General features: G+C 46.4%; 1 protein-coding gene across 1 annotated transcript in view; it reads left to right on the plus strand.

Annotated features, from left to right (window-relative positions):
• The window catches only part of SLC14A2 (solute carrier family 14 (urea transporter), member 2), a 459,240-nt gene that overhangs the window by 360,856 nt on the left and 80,534 nt on the right, over positions 1-17,850 (plus strand). The window lies entirely within an intron of this gene.

Here is a 17,850-nt window from a genome sequence, read left to right on the forward strand (position 1 = left end):
CTCCTCCTCCTCCTCCTCCTCCTCCTCCTTCTTCCTGGGCTTCAGACATTCTGGCCTTCTTGCTGTTCATTTGACCCTCCCATCTCATTCACAGAACACCTTTCAGTGAGGTGTTCCCTGACTGCTCTATTTTAAATTGTAACTCCTTCGTCTATCATATTTCCTTCATAGAAATTATCACCTCCCTAGCATATCATTTACTGATATATTTTGATTATTGCCTCCCCTCTCTAGAATATAATCTCTATAAAGTCAGAAATTGTCAGTTTTTTAACCTGGTATATTTCCATTATCTAAAACAGCACACAATAGGTCCTCAACAAATATTAGTTGAATGAATGAATGAATAAATGGAACCATCCTGGCTCTCACATTCCAAGATTATGGTTTCCTATTAATATAAATTAGCATTCTACCAGAGAAGTTGAGAGCCAAAATTCTAGAAATGTATCACAGGCGTACCTGAATTACCCACCCTGCAAGGTAGATCCAGCTTAGTTCCCCTAGAGCCCTGAGCCCAGAGAAGTGAAACTAACATGATGGCTTCCTTTGTCTGATGAGCCAAAGCCTTCCATTCATGCTGCCTGCTCCTCCAGTCCTCAATTCCACTCCCTCCCTACTGCAGATACCCCAGTGCCCACCTGCCCCCTTCTCCCTCTGCATAAGCCATTCTCAGAGATGCTCTGATGGCCTGCTCTGAGCAATGGCTACAAGAGTCCTTGAGTACCTGTTCCTGAGCAGGACTGGTTACACCCTGTCTTGCACTTAGAGCAGGCTCAAGGGTTCCTGTGATACCACCTCTCAGTAGGAAAAGTAAGGCTTTATTCACTCACTTATTCAGTCTACATGGATTAATTGGGTGTAATGGGTAATATGGAAGTCAACAAGACAAAGTGCCCTCTGCCCTCCTATGACAAAGACAAGTGACAAATACGTTAATAAATATATAATACACCGTCAGCTAGTGATAAATACCATTAGGTTGGTGCAAAAGTAATAGGGGCTTTGCCATTGCTTTCAGTATTTTTAAAGTGAGGTGGGTTAGGCAAGAGAATGGCAGGGAGTGCCACTCTAGGTGAGGTGGTCAGAGAAGGCTGCCCTGAGAGACCTCAGTGAAGTGAGGGAGCAAGTCCCACACCTGGAACCAATCAGTGCAAAGGCCCTGAGGCAGGAGTGCACCTGCCTTGTCCAAGGAGCCTCAGATGTCAGTGTAGTGAGGAGTAGGGGAGGAGAGGAGAGGAAGTAGAAGAAATCACTAGAAGCTGATGCTCATAAACTTTGAAGGCCTTGCCACTGATTGGGATTTTGTTCATAGTGTACCAGAAAGAGATTAAAGGGTCCAGAGCAGGGAAGTACCATGATCTGACTTAGGTTTGCAAGGGATCCTTCTGGCTGCTGAATGGAGAATATTCTGTAGGGGAACAAGAGTGGAGGCAGAATGGCAGGCCATTGCACCAGTCCAGGTGACACAGAGTGGTGACCTGCCCTGGCCGTGACTGCTTGCCCTTCCCCATGCCCCAGCATACCGCAAGCTGGTCCACGTTTTGAGGCTCTGCTCTTCCATCAGAGTCCACAGGTCCCTTTCCTCCATCTCCCAATCTACAGTCAGGTGTGTCAGTGGTTTGCAGACTTTGGTTACCCTACCTTCAAGCTGAATGAGGATCCCACAGACCACACCCTCAAGCAAGGGACACTAGCAGGGATTACAGGGGGAGCCTTGGGGGTATGAGAAGAAGTGGAGATAAAATGCCAACTATAACTTTATCCCTTTCCCTATCAATTTAAGAACTTATAGAATATGCATGAGTGAGAATAACTGTGCTTACTAGAGAAAAAAAAAAAAAGGCTGCTCTTTATTTTTTTGTTTTGTTTTGTTTTTGAGACAGAGTCTCACTCAATCACCCAGGCTGGAGTGTAGTTGCGTGATCTCAGCTCACTCTCAGGTTCAAGCAATTCTCCTGCCTCAGCCTACTGAGTAGCTGAGATCACAGGCACTCACTACCACGCCTTGCTAATTTTCGTATTTTTAGTAGAGACAGGATTTTACCATATTGGCCAGGCTGGTTTTGAACTCCTGGCCTCAAGTGATCGCCTGCCTCAGCCTCCCAAAGTGCTGGGATTACAAACATGAGCCACATTCTTTAATTTTTAAATTATGCACTCACAAACTCAGTATCTTAACTGTACTAATAGCACAGCAATGGCTTGCAAAGTACCAATACGGAATCAGTTGCTTTCACCAGTACATCAACACCAGGGTTGAGAACTGCATTCCAGGATACCTTTTGGGGCATAAGGTTATAAAATGTCTTATTCAGCCCTTCAATTCTGTCCACTTGTCTATTTTTTATCCAATGAACCTAAAGGTTGGTTCCCAGGAGGCAAGAACCGCACCTTCTCCTCCTCTGGTCTAGTTCACTGTCAGCACCAGTGGATAGATGAGTAGAGGGCAGCAGGATCTGAGATACAGAACCTTTCAAGGCACCAGTTGGCATCAAAACCTGCCCTTATGAGGCTGTTGAGCCAGAAGGGATGTTGGAAGTTACTGAATCCAGCTCTCTGATTTCCCAGAGAAAAACACTGATGCCCAGGAAGGTGAAGTGACTGGCCCAGGACAGCTAGGAAAGGCAGGTGAAGATAGTGAGGTCGAGAAACTATGTGTGGAATCTCCCACCCTCACCAGTCCATGGTCTGCTCTGTCGGTGTTGAAAAAAAATGCAGAGGGCACAAACCTCTTCATCTCATTGCAGTCCTCATAGCCATCCTAGAAGGCAGGAACAGATGCCACAGCTATCCCTGTTCCATAACTAGAACAAACGAAGCCCAAGATTCTGCCTAGTGGTTTGGACCGTATGTTGCAGCAGGGACTGGGGTGGCAGGGAGATGATTGAAAGTGCTGGACTGATCCTTTTTTTAATCCTTGAAAAGGGGAATGCTGAGGTGAGTATGATCATAGAAAGACTGTCATTCAGAGAAAAATTCAAATTCTTCTATGTAGCTCCAGAGGCAGAATGAGGATCAGCAGAGCAAGGAGCCAGAATGAGGATTTGGGCCCAACAGGAAGGAGAGTTGTCTGATCACTAGGGCTCTCTGAAAATAGAAGGAGCAGGCTGGGGAAATGGTGGGCTCCCAATTTCTGAGATGTCCTGGGCCGAGGCTGGAGGTGAGTCAGGGGCACTGCTGAGAGGACTCCAGCTCCAGGGGCAAATGGACTGAATGGCCTCTGAAGCCTCCTTCAGGCCTGATATGTAACAGTTCTGTTTACAGGGACTTGGCATTGGATTCTGTCTCAAAAAAAGTGTTTCTCCCACCCACATGGCTGGAGGCATTCTCCCTAATGAAGTCATCCCAAAGGATTGCAGCTGAATGTCCTCCATCCCCTAAAGACGGGATGAGGAGAAATGGCCTTAAGTCATGTGACATCCATTGGCCCTGTGAAAGACTTCCTATGTTGTGAGCTTAGACGTAGGGTGCAGCTGCCAGAGGGTGTTACTAAAACTCCACTCTGGTGATCTCTGAGGAGAATGGGGATACCAATGACCCTCACGGCTTTGGATAAAGCAGTGTGCAGGCAGGGGGATGGATTTCATAACCTTTCCCAGTTTCCTCCAGCCTGTTCCAGCTACAACTCTACGATAAAACCATTAGAGGGCCCAGAGGTGGTTTAGCCTCACTTCTCCCATTCTGGTGATTGAAGACATTTTTTCTAAAACCCTATAAACCCTAAACCATAATTCTTTTACAGCAAAGGGAAAGACAGTACAGTCATGCACAGTTTGGAGCAAGGGTGTTACAGGGAGAGGTGAGAGGGAGAGGAAGGTTTGTTTAGTTTGTGGTTGTCTTTTTTTGTTTGGGGTTGGTGGGTGGGGGGTGTTAAATGTGAAATGTGAAGTTTGATGACTGAACAAAGAGAGCAAAGGAGAAAAAAGAATGTGAAAAAAGTCAAACCTGCAGTTTTCTGATACACAGAAGGGAAACCCAAACTCCACTCATTATGGTGCATATTTATAGCAGATCATAACATTAAATTACAACTCCGCAGCCTCGGCCAGGACTATGGAGTTCTTCCCATGTGCTTCCAATTAAGCCTGTTTGAAGTTGCCCTGGATATTTATTTGTAGGGGATTTACTGCGCAGAACGATTAAAGTTTGTTCTTGTTAAGAGTTGGGGGCTAGTTTGGGGGGTGGGGAGCTGGAAAGGAAAAAAGTTAGAGAAAGGGGGACTGCAAGGTACCCCAAATGGATATACGTGTATGTCTTAAAGTGCACACAAACACACACAAGGGTCCTTTGTTTTCAGCATGGTGAGGGGCCAACATCCCTGACTGTGATTTTGTTTATAGGAAATCCTTTATAATGCACGTTTAGTGTTTCCATATGGAATTCTCATAGGACATTTCCCCGCACCACCCTCCCCACTCCCCTTTTTTTTATTTGGATAAGGCAAGAGAAAAGGGACTGTACATTCCAAAGATTCATAGTCATTCCGGATCAAATTCAATGGATTTTGGCAAGAGTTGAAAAACCCAGATGCAGGGCTTCAGCCTCCCGCTGAGCCGCCTCCAGCTGCGAGTGTCTGGTGGAGGCACTTTGTAAAATCATGAAAACCCTATTAAATTCATGAAATATGATATACTGTCGTTTCAGACTAACTTTCCATTGAACTGTCCATGAAGAGAGAATTTGGTTAACTTGCTGAAGAAGAGGGAAGTGGCAAGGCTGGGGCAGGGAGGGGAGGAGGGAGGTGCTATTGAAGAAAGAATGCAAAGGAAGGTAGGGAATTCTGAGGAGCTTGCAAATTTCTGTGTCTGAGTGTGAGAGCTCCTTAGGACCCCAGCAGAACTGGGCTTTCTTGAGGTTTGGCTCTTCTCAGAAAATGAGGTGGTCGCCATGATTCCTCTCCCAAGTGGGTGAACATCTCACTTTGACCAGTCTAGCTGCTGGGGTGATTTATTTCAGAGCACATGAGACTCCAGCAATTCCTTGGCAGACATTTAGGTTCTGCTCCCCCTTGTCTTCTAGCTGAGGAGCCAACGGCAGAGAGAGAGAGGGATTAACTTGCCCAAGGTCCAACCATTTGAAAACCCAGAGTTCCTGAATCCCAATTTGGTTCTTTTCGTCAAAGCATGTCCCTTCCCAGGATAAATGAGATGGAGAGCTTCACTGCCAGTGCTGGCTCTCCTTGCCTCAGATCAGAGCTGCTGACAACATTGTTTTTTGCATAAACTCACAGGCCCATACTCCCCCCAGCTATGAAATGGTCCATCCTAAAGAAGTTGGACAGTCTTAGTTCATTCCCCAGTGGACTGTAATTCACATCATAAAACTATTGCTTGTTTATTTTCAAACAGAACAGGGTGAGGAGTCTCTGGAGGTGAATTGGTTTTGTTTTCTGGAAACCACCACAGGACATGGGCAACTGCAGGAGCTCACAAGTGTGTACAGAGTTTGTCTTGCAGAAAGCCAAGCGGGGCTCTCTTTTCCCAGGTCTTGGCACCCTAGGGATCTAAAGTCCAGACCCCTGGGCAGACAGGAACATCAGGACCCACCTGCCATTCATGCAAAGGCCCTGAAGTAGGAATGTCACAACCTGCAGTTGGCAGCATCTCTGACCCAGCTGCCAGGAACAGCTTCACGCCTAGAATATTAGAGTAAAAGCTGACATTGACTGAGTGCTTACAGTGTGCTAAGGCACTGTTCTAAGGCACTGCTCTAGACATGGATTAAATCACTTCAACCTAAAAACCCTACAATGCAGTGACATTATCCCTATCTTGCAGATGACAAAATTGAGGCAAGTCGCCCAAGGTCTCACAACAGACCTAGATCACATAACCAACATAAGTGACTGAGCCAGTATTTGAACTTCAGCATGTGTGCTCCAGAGTCTGAGCTCTCAAATTGCCACTACCCTCCCCACTCCCAATCCCACCCCAACACACAGACCTAAATACCACATGTCAGTCACTGAGGTCTTAACTCTCCCCCTTCTCACCCGCATTGGAGGTGCATTTTTTTAGTTAAACTTTTCCTACCCTCTCCTTACTCTTCTGATATGCAAATATCCCTGAGGGTGGTAATAGCTTAAGTCACTAATAATCTAAGCCAATGCTTCTTCAACTGTAATGGGCACACACATACCCCCAGCAGTCCTGTTCAAATGCAGGTTCTCATTCAGTAGGTCTGTGGGGGAGTCTGAGATAACAATATTTCTTGTTTTGTTTTTTGAAACGGAGTCTTGCTCTGTCGCCCAGGCTGGAGTGCGGTGGTGTGATCTCAGCTCACTGCAACTTCTGCCTCCCAGGTTCAAGCAGTTCTCTGCCTCAGCCTCCCGAGTAGCTGAGATTACAGGTGCCCACCACCATGCCTGGCTAATGTTTTTGTATTTTTAGTACAGTCAGGGTTTCACTACCTTGGCCAGACTGGTCTTGAACTCCTGACCTCGTGATCCACCCACCTCGGCCTCCCAAAGTGTTGGGATTACATGCATGAGCCACTATGCTCAGCCCAGATAACCATGTTTCTAACAAGCCCCCAGTGCTGCTGCTGGGTCATATGGCACACTTTCGAGTAGCAAGGCTCTAAGCTATTTACCTGATTGCTTCTCTGCACCAAAAGAGACCCCACTATACACTAAGAGTTGTGGGTACATGGAATGAAGACACATGCAGAAGAAGGTACCTGGGAGGGCGAAAGACATTTCATCAGTTTCACAGCTGTGGTCCAGGCTAGCCCGTTTGCCACCCATCAGTAGAGCCACTAGATTTCCAGACCTCAAGTGCCAGGCACTGGTAGACATGGGGAAGAGTGCAGAGTCTTTGGAGCCCTGAGAAGCCCTTTGATTTTAATCTCTTCAGCAGCATGCAACAGCCAGATGACACAGGAACAGAGAGTCCAATACCTCTATACCCATGGCAGGGCGGTAATAAATATATAATAATCACTGGGGCCAAGAACAGTCAGCACCCAATCCCTCCCTTCCATTTTGGGGAAAGGTTGCTTACCAAGAGGAATTGGCCCAGAGATGGCAGTTTCCATTTTCTTGCTGGGAGAGTTAGGGCAGATATTTAACCTTGCTGGTTTCGGCTTTTTTTTTTTTTGAAATGTAAAATAAGAAAATTACACTAGATGATTTTTCAACCTATCTCCCCTCCTCACCCCCAATCTATGAGTCTATAGAAGCCTATATAATAAAAATCCACCAACTCTCTGGATGTCTCAGTATTCCGATGTCATTGTTGCCAATATCATGCATCAGGACATCAGACAGAACCAGTTGCATTTCCATCTGGAGGTTGAGTGCCATAAAAGCATAGCTTCCACACAACCCTAAGCACCCCATTCCCAGTCCCATCTTGGGAAGCAGATGCAGGAAAGTTGGTTTCCCATAGTGGCCAAGCATGCTGCCTGAGACTCAAGACTAGAAGGCAGCGGTCTAGTCCCCAGAGCTCTGCTCCACAGCCAAAGCACACTGTATTATATTCCTACCAGCTCTCAATGACTTGCACAGCCAAAAGATACAGACATTTGAGAGCAGCAAGGGGCAGCACTTGACCCCTGGCCTGTTCCGTCTGACTGTCTCTGGCAATGGGAAGCCAAGCACCATGGCCTAATGAGGGCCTGGGAGGCCCAGTAGACAGTTCAAGTCCAGCAGAGCTGAGCCCAAATCCTTGCTCTTTCATGTCTGGGTTATGTAATTGTAACCTCTGTTAACTCTTAAGGCAAAGAGTAGGTGGGCAATAATGTGAAGCTATTCCTTTGAGTTACTGTTGGCAATAAATCACTCTCTGGATTTTTTCTCCAACCTGATGGAATCCAAGGGGATCCCTTGGAACCTCCGTTGTCAAACAACTAAAGGTCCAAAGTTTTAAACCAGAGCTGTCCAATAGAAATAACATATGAGCCACCCATGTGAGGCAGTGTGAGCTGGTGGGGAGGGACGTAGGCAAGAGCTCTCCCATCATCTCCTACAACCCCACAAACAATAATAATATTAATAATAGTGAAATCCCAAGAATGACATTCTGGGATATGATAACTAAGCATTTCCTTAATCTTTTTTTTTTTTTTTTTTTTGAAACGGAGTCTTGCTCTGTTGCCCAGGCTGGAGTGCAGTGGCGTGATCTCAGCTCACTGCAAGCTCCACCTCCTGGGTTCACGTCGTTCTCCTGCCTCAGCCTCCCAAGTTGCTGGGACTACAGGCGCCCACACCACGCTGGCTAATTCTTTGCATTTTTAGTAGAAACGGGGTTTCACTATGTTAGCCAGAATGGTCTCAATCTCCTGACCTCGTGATCCACCCACCTCAGCCTCCCAAAGTGCCGGGATTACAGGCATGAGCCATCGCACCTGGCCGCATTTCCTTAATCTTATGTAAAGGATACATAAAAGGATTTTTAGAAAACTATGCTATTTTTATTGACCTTTAGTATTTGACCTAAGCAAAAACTATACAATAAGACTCTTAAGACATTATTAGCATGTTCCCCCACTCCTGGCCAGACCGGTGCCCCTAAGCTCCTTCAGCAAAAATAGCACCTACCAGAGTTTCTCAACCAGTGAGGTGTTTAGTGCTATTTACTTTTTAAAAATTTGATTTGAATCAGAAGACTTCGATTACTAGAGCACAGGGTGCTTGCATGAGTACAAGGTTTGGGACATAGGGCACTGGGGGACAAGAGGGAAGGGTCAATTTGTATGGCACACACTAGTCACTGTGACAGCAGACGATTTGAGAAAGACCACAAGCACGCAGGACCAGGATGCAGAGTATTAGGAAATGCACTAGAGCAATGGGATGTTTAAGTGTAAGACACATCAAAGAATGCTTGGACATTAGATATGAGGTTAGGTATGAGGTTCAAGGGAATCAGGGCATGGAGTATGGGGAAAGCAGAATTTGAACAACCCATAGACTCATCTGGTCAGAAAATGGTACTGCAGGTTTTCTCCATGAACTTCAATGATCACCTGCCAAGCTTTCTTTGATCTTCATTTGACTGTTAGGATTGAAAGGTTCAGCTTGTCCCTCCCTCTCTCATGCCCTCCTCTCCTTTCTCTCCTGGACCAGTCATTGCCTCTGTGAACAAAAGGCATATGGACAGCAGGGCGGACCCAGGCAGAGTGGGCACAGCCTTCCAACCATCCAGAAATTAGATCCATCGCAGCTCACCGCACCTTACTTGTCTCTTCTTTGTAAAAATTGGGATACTATTTTCTAGCCTGAGAGATGGGAGGCTGAACCAAATGTCTTCTAGCTCTAAACTCTGGAACTCCACCACTCCCAGCAGCCGTCACACGCTGGTCAGAACAGAATTCCACCAGGCAACTACGCATGCCACACCTGCACAACTTCCCCACTGACCCCCAACCCCTGCAAGACTTCATCCCCTTCAGAAAAAACTGCTTCCTTCTCCAGCATGTAATCCTTTCCTCTTTCCAAACCCTACCCAGACACTCACTCTGCCATGAATCCTTTCCACATTAACCACCCGGAAATCCGACCATCTCATTTACTCAACCATCTCAGCATTTTCACCTGCTTGCACAACCTCCTTTTTAAACCATTTTCTTGTATTATAAAAATAATAGTATGCTTTACACCCTTTCTATATGTTTGCATACATGTTAGAATGCTAAGCTTAATGTTATGCAAAAAGCAGGGTCTCAGTAAAACTGGGCTAGAAAAACGATCTTCACAACGTCTCTGTGAGGAATTAATGATAGTTAACATTTATTTTGCACTCCTGGGCTAAGCACTTTATATGCAGTATCTCATTTCATCAATAACCCTGTAAGGCAGATATGATTTATATTCCCCATTTTGCTGGGGGTTTTTTAAGGCTGAAGCATATAAGATGCTGGGCAATCTTACTTCAAACCCCACACTTTTGCCACTGCACTTAGAATGTCTTTCCACTTAACCATTAAGTAAACTGGGGTACCCAGGCATTAAATTAATTACTTGAAGTCACATGGTTGGGGCTAGAAATTGTGTACTCTCCACCAGGTCTCATGGCCTCTTTCAAGCGTTGCAATTAGATTCTCCTTTCCATGTGTGCGTGAAACAGCAAAGACTGTAATGCCAGGCAGAGCCTCTGTTTCCTAGCAGGGTTGCTGTGAGGATTAGGACTAAGAAACACTCTCAGATATGGCCTGGCAGGTGCTAGGTACTCAGTTAGTGGCAGCCTTTGTCCTCTTCCCTGCTCAGTGCCTTCCTCCCTTCCACACACTCGGAAGCCTTGAATGTCCTGCTCAACTCAATCTCTGATGTTTGCAGCCAACATCAGACTGAGCTGGCTGCCCCCAGGGTGTTCACTGAGGAGGGTCCCCCTCTCGAATCATGAAGATGCATCAGACTGAGCTGGCTGCCCCCAGGGTGTTCACTGAGGAAGGTCCCCCTCTCGAATCATGAAGATGCAGTGCAGAAATGAGGTCATGGGGCCCACGTTGCTCACGCTTCCTGGAGCCCTCCTGCTGAGTGGCACAGACTTCATCCAAGAAAAAGAAAACCACCCAGTACAGACTGGAGGAAAGCGCCTGTTCTGTAAAGACCCTCCCCTCCCTCTGTTCACAAGGCACCTCTCCTCTCTAGTCTCCCTGTAAACTCTGCCTGTGCTCCCCAGTTGCCCTCTCCTATCTCACCACAGTGGCATAAAGCTAAATTAATTAATGTGGGTAAACCATGTGGAAAGGCCTCGCTTGCCAAGTGCTCTCAGTAAGTTTGAAATACTATTGGAAGCAGTGGAAACTGGCACAGCTACCTAGAACAAAATTAATCTCACCCCCAGGACTCCTGAGCCTGATTTTGGTTAATGGAGGCATGCGCAGCTAGAACAGAATCTTCATTCAAAACACTGCGGGTATATTTCAAACCCTTATTGGGGAACAGGGAGATATTAGAATTAAAGGGGAAGGAAGATGGCCAGAATGGGCATTTCCTGTGATATATGAAACCCAACGGGAATTACCCAGGAGTTGAACAAGAGAAGGGGGTAACTTACAAAGTGAGGTCTGTAGGGCCGTGTTGGTTTGGGTATCTCTGGGAGACAAGAGTCTTCCTACCATGGCACGTGTGCGTGTTCCCATCAGGAAGGGCGGCTGGAACTCTCGGGCAAAAGCTGAAGCTACTGTTCACATGCAGAATTTCTATTTTCCCAAGAAAGTTTCGGTGCTACCTTTCAGGCCTTTCAACTGATTACATCAGGCCCATCCAGATCATCGAAGATAATTGCTCTTAAAGTCAACGGATTGGGCCGGGTGCAGTGGCTCAAGCCTGTAATCCCAGCACTTTGGGAGGCCAAGACGGGTGGATCACAAGGTCAGGAGATCGAGACCATCCTGGCTAACACGGTGAAACCCCGTCTCTACTAAAAAAATACAAAAAATCTAGCCGGGCGATGTGGCGGGCGCCTGTAGTCCCAGTTACTCGGGAGGCTGAGGCAGGAGGATGGCGTAAACCCAGGAGGCGGAACTTACAGTGAGCTGAGATCCGGCCCCTGCACTCCAGCCTGGGCGACAGAGCAAGACTCCGTCTCAAAAAAAAAAAAAAAAAAAAAGTCAACGGATTATGAACCTTCATACAGCTACAAAGTACCTTCCCATACCAACGCCTGGATCAGTGTTTAATTGATTAACTGGGGACTGTGGTCTCACCCAGATGACACAAAAACTGCCTTCACAGCTGCTCTGCACTCCTCACCACTCAGATCCCACCTACCTCCTCTACCGTTGGACCCTTTTTCTGCCTCCTCTAGGATGTCCCATCCCCTAGAAATGGCCTTTGAGCCATCTGTTAACCAATCCCATCAAAATCTCAGACAAGTCTCCAAAGAAGGTTGGTTGCAGCCGGGCGCAGTGGCTCATGCCAGCACTTTGGGAGGCTGAGGCGGGTGGATTGAGGTCAGGAGTTCGAGACCAGCCTGGCCAACATGGTAAAACATGGCAAACACAGTCTCTACCAAAAATACAAAAGTTAGCCAGGCATGGTGGTGTGTGCCTGTAGTCCCAGCTACTTGGGAAGCTGAGGCAAGAGAATCACTTGAACTCAGGAGGCAAAGGTTGCAGTGAGCCAAGATTCTGCCACTGTACTCCAGCCTGGGCAACAAGAGTGAAACTCCATCTCAAAACAAAAAAGAAAGAAAAGAAATGGAGTTTACAGTGACAGTATTTTACCCATCCATTCAGCAAATATTTGATTATGGCATTTGTTACAGACCCTGCTCTAGTGAAGGCCTCAACCAGTGACTACCTGGTAGTTCCCCAAGAATGCCAGGTAGTGGTGAGTATTTTGGGGAAAATGGTAGCTAAAAGGATTGGAAAGTTTGGGGGATGAAGGCAGGAGGTAAAAGATGATGGCAGAGAAGTGGCCAGAGGCCAGGTCATGGAGACCAGTGGGCCATGGAAGGACTTGGGCTTGTGTCTGAGTGAGCTAGGAGGTCCCTGCAGAGGTTTTGAGCAGGACAGGGACACTGCTACATATTCAAAGGAACGCTCAGGCTGCTATGTGGATAATGGACTGAGGGCAGACACAGGAGGATGCAGAGAGACTAATCTGGAGCCTATTCACCTAAACCAGGAGAGGGATGGTGGTGCCTTAGACTTAGTCACTTTACAGTAATGATGATGAAAAAAGGACATTCCAGATATAATTTAGAGGCGGCACTAATAGGAATTGCTGTTGCATTGAGGTGTCGTATGTGAACGAGAGGCCTGAGCCACCAGGCAAGTAACCGTGCCTTGTACTGAGACTGGGGAGCCTCATGGAAGAATGGGTTGTGGAGAGGTGCAGGCCAGTCATGCACACCCAATCAGAGGTTCCCAACACATTTTGCATTTTACTAAATGGGACTCTCTACAAACGGGCAACCCACACATTCACACAGCAGTTATGGCTCACACGTACTGTACTGTAGAGACCCAAGACCCAATACCTCAAGGGCCTTCTAGTCAAAATGGAGTCAGCCAGCCCCTACTGTTAGTGTGTCTGTGCCCACATAGGTTATCTGTCTAATTTTACCGATCAGAATAGATTACCCAGAAGCTCCAGTTCCTTGTTTGAAACGATCTCTCTGTAGAGACAAAAAGACATTTAAGACCCAAGGGCTTCAAAGCAGTGCAGAAGGGGAAGGAGGAATGATGCAGCGCTGTAGCTTGGGTCTGCTCAGGAGACTGGTCCTAGGTGCTTTCCTTTGTAAGTCCCTTCCTCCATAAAAATATAAACAAAAATTGTATTTTATGGCTGTGTTGGTATTGAGACAAATGCAAGCAAGATACTATGCATTTTTTTCTCCTGATTTTAAAACTTAAGGCATTTTGGCCGGGCGCAGTGGCTCACGCCTGTAATCCTAACACTTTGGGAGGCTGAGGTGGACGAATCACAAGGCCAGGAGATGGAGACCATCCTGGCTAACACGGTGAAACCCCATCTCTACTAAAAATACAAAAAATTAGCCGAGCATGGTGGCGGGCGCCTGCAGTCCCAGCTATTCAGGAGGCTGAGGCAGAAGAATGGTGTGAACCTGGGAGGTGGAGCCTGTAGTGAGCCAAGATCACGCCACTGCACTCCAGCCCGGGCGACAGAGTGAGAATCCATCTCAAAAAAAAATAAAATTAAATTAAGGCATTTTTATGGGCCCCTAAAAATATCATGGGCTATAGGCATTGTGCCTCCTGTACCCAGTGGATAAGTTGGCTTTCTGTCTAGGAAGGAGAAGAGGTGGGTCTGCATTGGCGGTGGGCATCAGGGACCTGGACTCTTGTCCTGCCTTTCTAACAATTCGCTCTGAGACCTCCGATCAGTCCCTCCACCACTCAAGGTTCCTCTTTCCTTATCTTTCTAAGAAGCCTCTCTCAGCTGCCTTCGGGCAATAATTCCTCAATATTCTAACTAAAGCATGCAGACTGCTTGCTTGATTTGTAACTTTCTTACCCCAAGGGAAGGCTCTTCCTCCCAAGTATAATATTAAACTCATTTTCCCTTTCTGGATCTTCTTCTCTCATCAAATCATGTGCTGGTATATGCAGCCACTGGTTTCCAAAAAGCGGCCATAAAACCATAATGAGTATGAAGATACCAATGTGAAAATGACGGAAAGCCATTAACATTCAAATAAATATATAAATATAAACAAGTCTATAAACCAAACCCTGGAGGCATTTTAAACACATAATGTAGCATTTACATCTTACTTTGTGCAGCAGAACTTTCAAAGGAAATTTATTTAATTCTATTGCTCACACCCCTAACCCCCATCCAGGAGTAATCGCTAATAACCAGCACAATTGCTGCTTCCCTCCTGATCAAGGGCTCATTTCAGAAGCTCATTCTTGAATTCATTATCGTGCTGGCAATGAGTTGAATCACAGCGGATGTGGCCATATGACAACCCCCCTTGCTCTTCTTCCAGTTAGGTTCAGCGAGATGCCTGATACAGTCCTGGCCCCGACCTGCTCTGACTGTTGCAAAAGTAGTTACCTTTCTGTTACCTGGCCCAATTTAAAGAAGTCAGTCAGGACTTAGAGAATGAGCAGACAATTCTGTTTTGTGATGGGCATGTTGAATGAAGGGACATTCTCCCATGGAACATGACTCTGTCCCTCCCTCTCCAGAGTGCAGAGAGCATGACCCAGCCATCCTGCATCTCCAGCAGGGACACAGGTGAAGAGGACACTGAGCACTACCTGAGCAACAGGCACTGTTCTGAGTCTGTTCTCACACTGCTGATAAAGATATACCTGAGACTGGGTAATTTACAAAAGAAAGAGGTTTAATGGACTTACAGTTCCATGTGGCTGGGGGAGCCTCACAATCATGGCAGAAGACAAGGAGAAGCAAGACACATCTTACGTGGGTGTCAGCAGGCAAAGAGAGAGCTCATGCAGGGAAACTCACCCTTGTAAAACCATCAGATCTCGTGAGCCTTATTCACTACCACAAGAACAGCATGGGAAAGACTTGCCCCCATGAGTCACCAGCTCCCTCCCACAACACATGGGAATTCAGGATGATATTTGGGTGGGGACACAGGCAAACCATATCAGAGCCCTTCTCAGGTACTTGCTCAACTAATCCCCACAACAGCCCCTGAGGTAGATATAGACCCAGCTACAGGATTTATAGGTGCAAAATGAAAACGTAGGGCGCTTGTTAAAAAGCAGAGAAAATAAGAAGCAGTTAAAGATACTAAAATATAAAACTTATTTCTTTCTTCTGTGAGCGCTCTTTTTCTCTCTCTCTCCCTCTCATGGTGGTTTTTATTTGCTACTTATTGTCACACTGCTTGGGATACAAAAAATCTTGCTAGATGAGTGAAGACCATCACGGAAACCCAGGGGTTCCATCCTGCAACTCAGTGTACTCCCAAATGGCCCACTGGCCACCAGGTTCCCCCAGCAAACACACCAGCCATCAGACTGACCTGCTGTGCCCAACCAGGAGTGGAGAAATTGAGTCAGGCATCTCTTCTTCTCGCAGGCCCTCCACCTCCACCACAACACACAGTGAACAGGCAGCCTCAGGGTATGGTAATCTCGATGCCAGGATATACTTGGCACCAGGATTGGGCTAAGACGCTGCAGGGTACATGCACTCAACTCCGACCCTCACCTGTGCATACCTCTATACGGACAGCAGCAGCAGTCACTGGGTAGGGAGCAAGGAGGAAGAGGCTGGGCAGGTCCTTGGGCTCCAAAAAGTGGGTAATAGGCACTCAAGAACCATGAACCAAGGGAGGCAGCAAGAGGTAGGACTGAGTGTGAGTAGAAGATCTAGTGGCTCATGCTCCATTGTCCCACTGGACATCCCTTACAAAACGCAAATTCAAGCTTTTAAATAATGGAAAATATTTGAATTATTGTGAATTTCAAGATGGTGACTGTACAGCCCTTTTTATACAGGGCCATATGCAAATTGTACTGGTTGCTGCTGGTTGCAGGTCCATGAAGCCAACTCTGAGTCAATTTTATGACCATCCTCATTTGAAGGAACTCATGCTCTGTATTCTGCCCAGAGTCATAATGCAATGAAGTAGGGTGGGATGGGAGAAGAGAGCAAGACTTAAACTCAGTCATCTGCCTCCAGAACCTCATTCTTTACCACTTCCCTAGGCTGTCCCTTATTCCACCAAACCTGTCTGCCACCCCTCAGGGTGATCAGTGCTGCACCACATGGTATGGTGGAAAAACAAAAAAGAATGCACGGCCCAACCTGCAGCTTCATGCTAACCGGCTACCAACTGGCTTCATGACCTTGGCAAGTCACTTTACTTTTCTGAGCTTTATCCTAACCTACCACATGGAGGTGCTGCAGAGAAAAAAACCCATGGGGTCATAAAGGTACAATTGTCAGAATTTTCCTCAAATTCTTGAATAAAAAGCAACGCCTTTAGTGTCTAGTGGTAGAGCCGTAGCCAGAGCCCAGATCTCTCTGCCATCTCCTCCTTTCCCAGGCTTTTCCCCACCCCTCTGGGCAACTGACTGAATGTCCAAGAGGAGAGTGTGCATGTTCTGCCATTGAATTGTTCTGTGGCCACATAGTAAGAAAGGGACAAGGTTGGATCCATTCACCACTCAGGTCTATAATATTTTCTGGGTCTGTATACAACTACTTTGACTTTGTTGTCTTAATTCCAATGGGGTTTTTCTTTCCCCTCTATCTTTTCAGTCCAACTGGATAGTGCTCTCCATTCATGATCCAGAAGGAATCTCCAACTGAGCCTAACCAATGTTTTCTAAATGAACATCATTGAGAAAAATTCTGACAATGCTTTTTTCTGAAAGCAAGTGATCAGACTGGCCCACTAATAAGCATTGACTTGAAGGGACTCTAAGTCTGTAGCATGATGAAGCAACACCATGATGATCTTCAGTTTTTAAGTCTTTTCAGCTGGACTATGGTGACTTACACTTCCTTGGACAAGATTGCAAGCATTTTCTTTGGTCTTATCCAGGAAGCATCTGCTTAGGCAGGACTGGCTGAAAGATCTGAATGGTCAGAGCCTTTGGCATTGGCCATTCTGTCTGGTGAGGGCATGTGCGGCTATACATGATGCCCAGGGGTCTCTTCCTTTCTGGGATCCAAGTCCCACTCTAGGAGTACTCATTCACTGCCCAGATTAAGCCAAAAATATGCAAACTCCACCAACCTTCAGTTCTAAACCTCAGTCAAAGAAGCTTATTTCATAAAATATCAAAAGGCCATGGATGAGCCATATAATGGTAAATAGATATGAAAGTTAAAGGAGACAGTGTGTGTGAAGTGCCCAGCACAGTATCTAGTACACAATAGGTGTTCAACTAAGGTCAGTCCTTAATGAAAATTTCATCTCTCTTGAAGGGGATTAGTGAGCAAGGTGATTTGCCACTCATTCCTTACAGAGATTGGAGGATATCTGCCCTGGAGAGGGAGAATATGAGGGCATTGGATACCCTGTGAAGGTGGAGGAAGATCTAAAAAGGAATTTGAAGCAGGGCAAGGAGGCAGGAGCAAGGATTATAGAAAATTGAAAAGCCACTTCACCTGTGTGGCTTTTCCATGGATGAGCTCTGGTCTCACCCCAAGGATAGAGGTAACATAGGAGTCTTTGATGTGATGTGAAAAACACTTTCACCCCATACTCACTTTAGCTGCTCTATCCTCTGCAGAGACTTAAAACATGACCATGATGGGGCAGAGAAGTTGGTCTTTCCTTGAGAAACTCACGCCCTTGCAAGAGATCAGAAGACACAAAATTTCACTCAGACTCTTTCAAAGAATTCTCCTCTTTTTGTATCTTAAGGCCAAAAGCCTTCTGCTTCCTCATGATAAAATGCAGACACTTGTGTGCTTTCTCCAAAGCAAAAATTGGTTGA

This window comes from Colobus angolensis, unplaced genomic scaffold (genome assembly GCF_000951035.1).
Source record: "Colobus angolensis palliatus isolate OR3802 unplaced genomic scaffold, Cang.pa_1.0 Scaffold299, whole genome shotgun sequence".
Lineage (NCBI taxonomy): Eukaryota > Metazoa > Chordata > Mammalia > Primates > Cercopithecidae > Colobus > Colobus angolensis.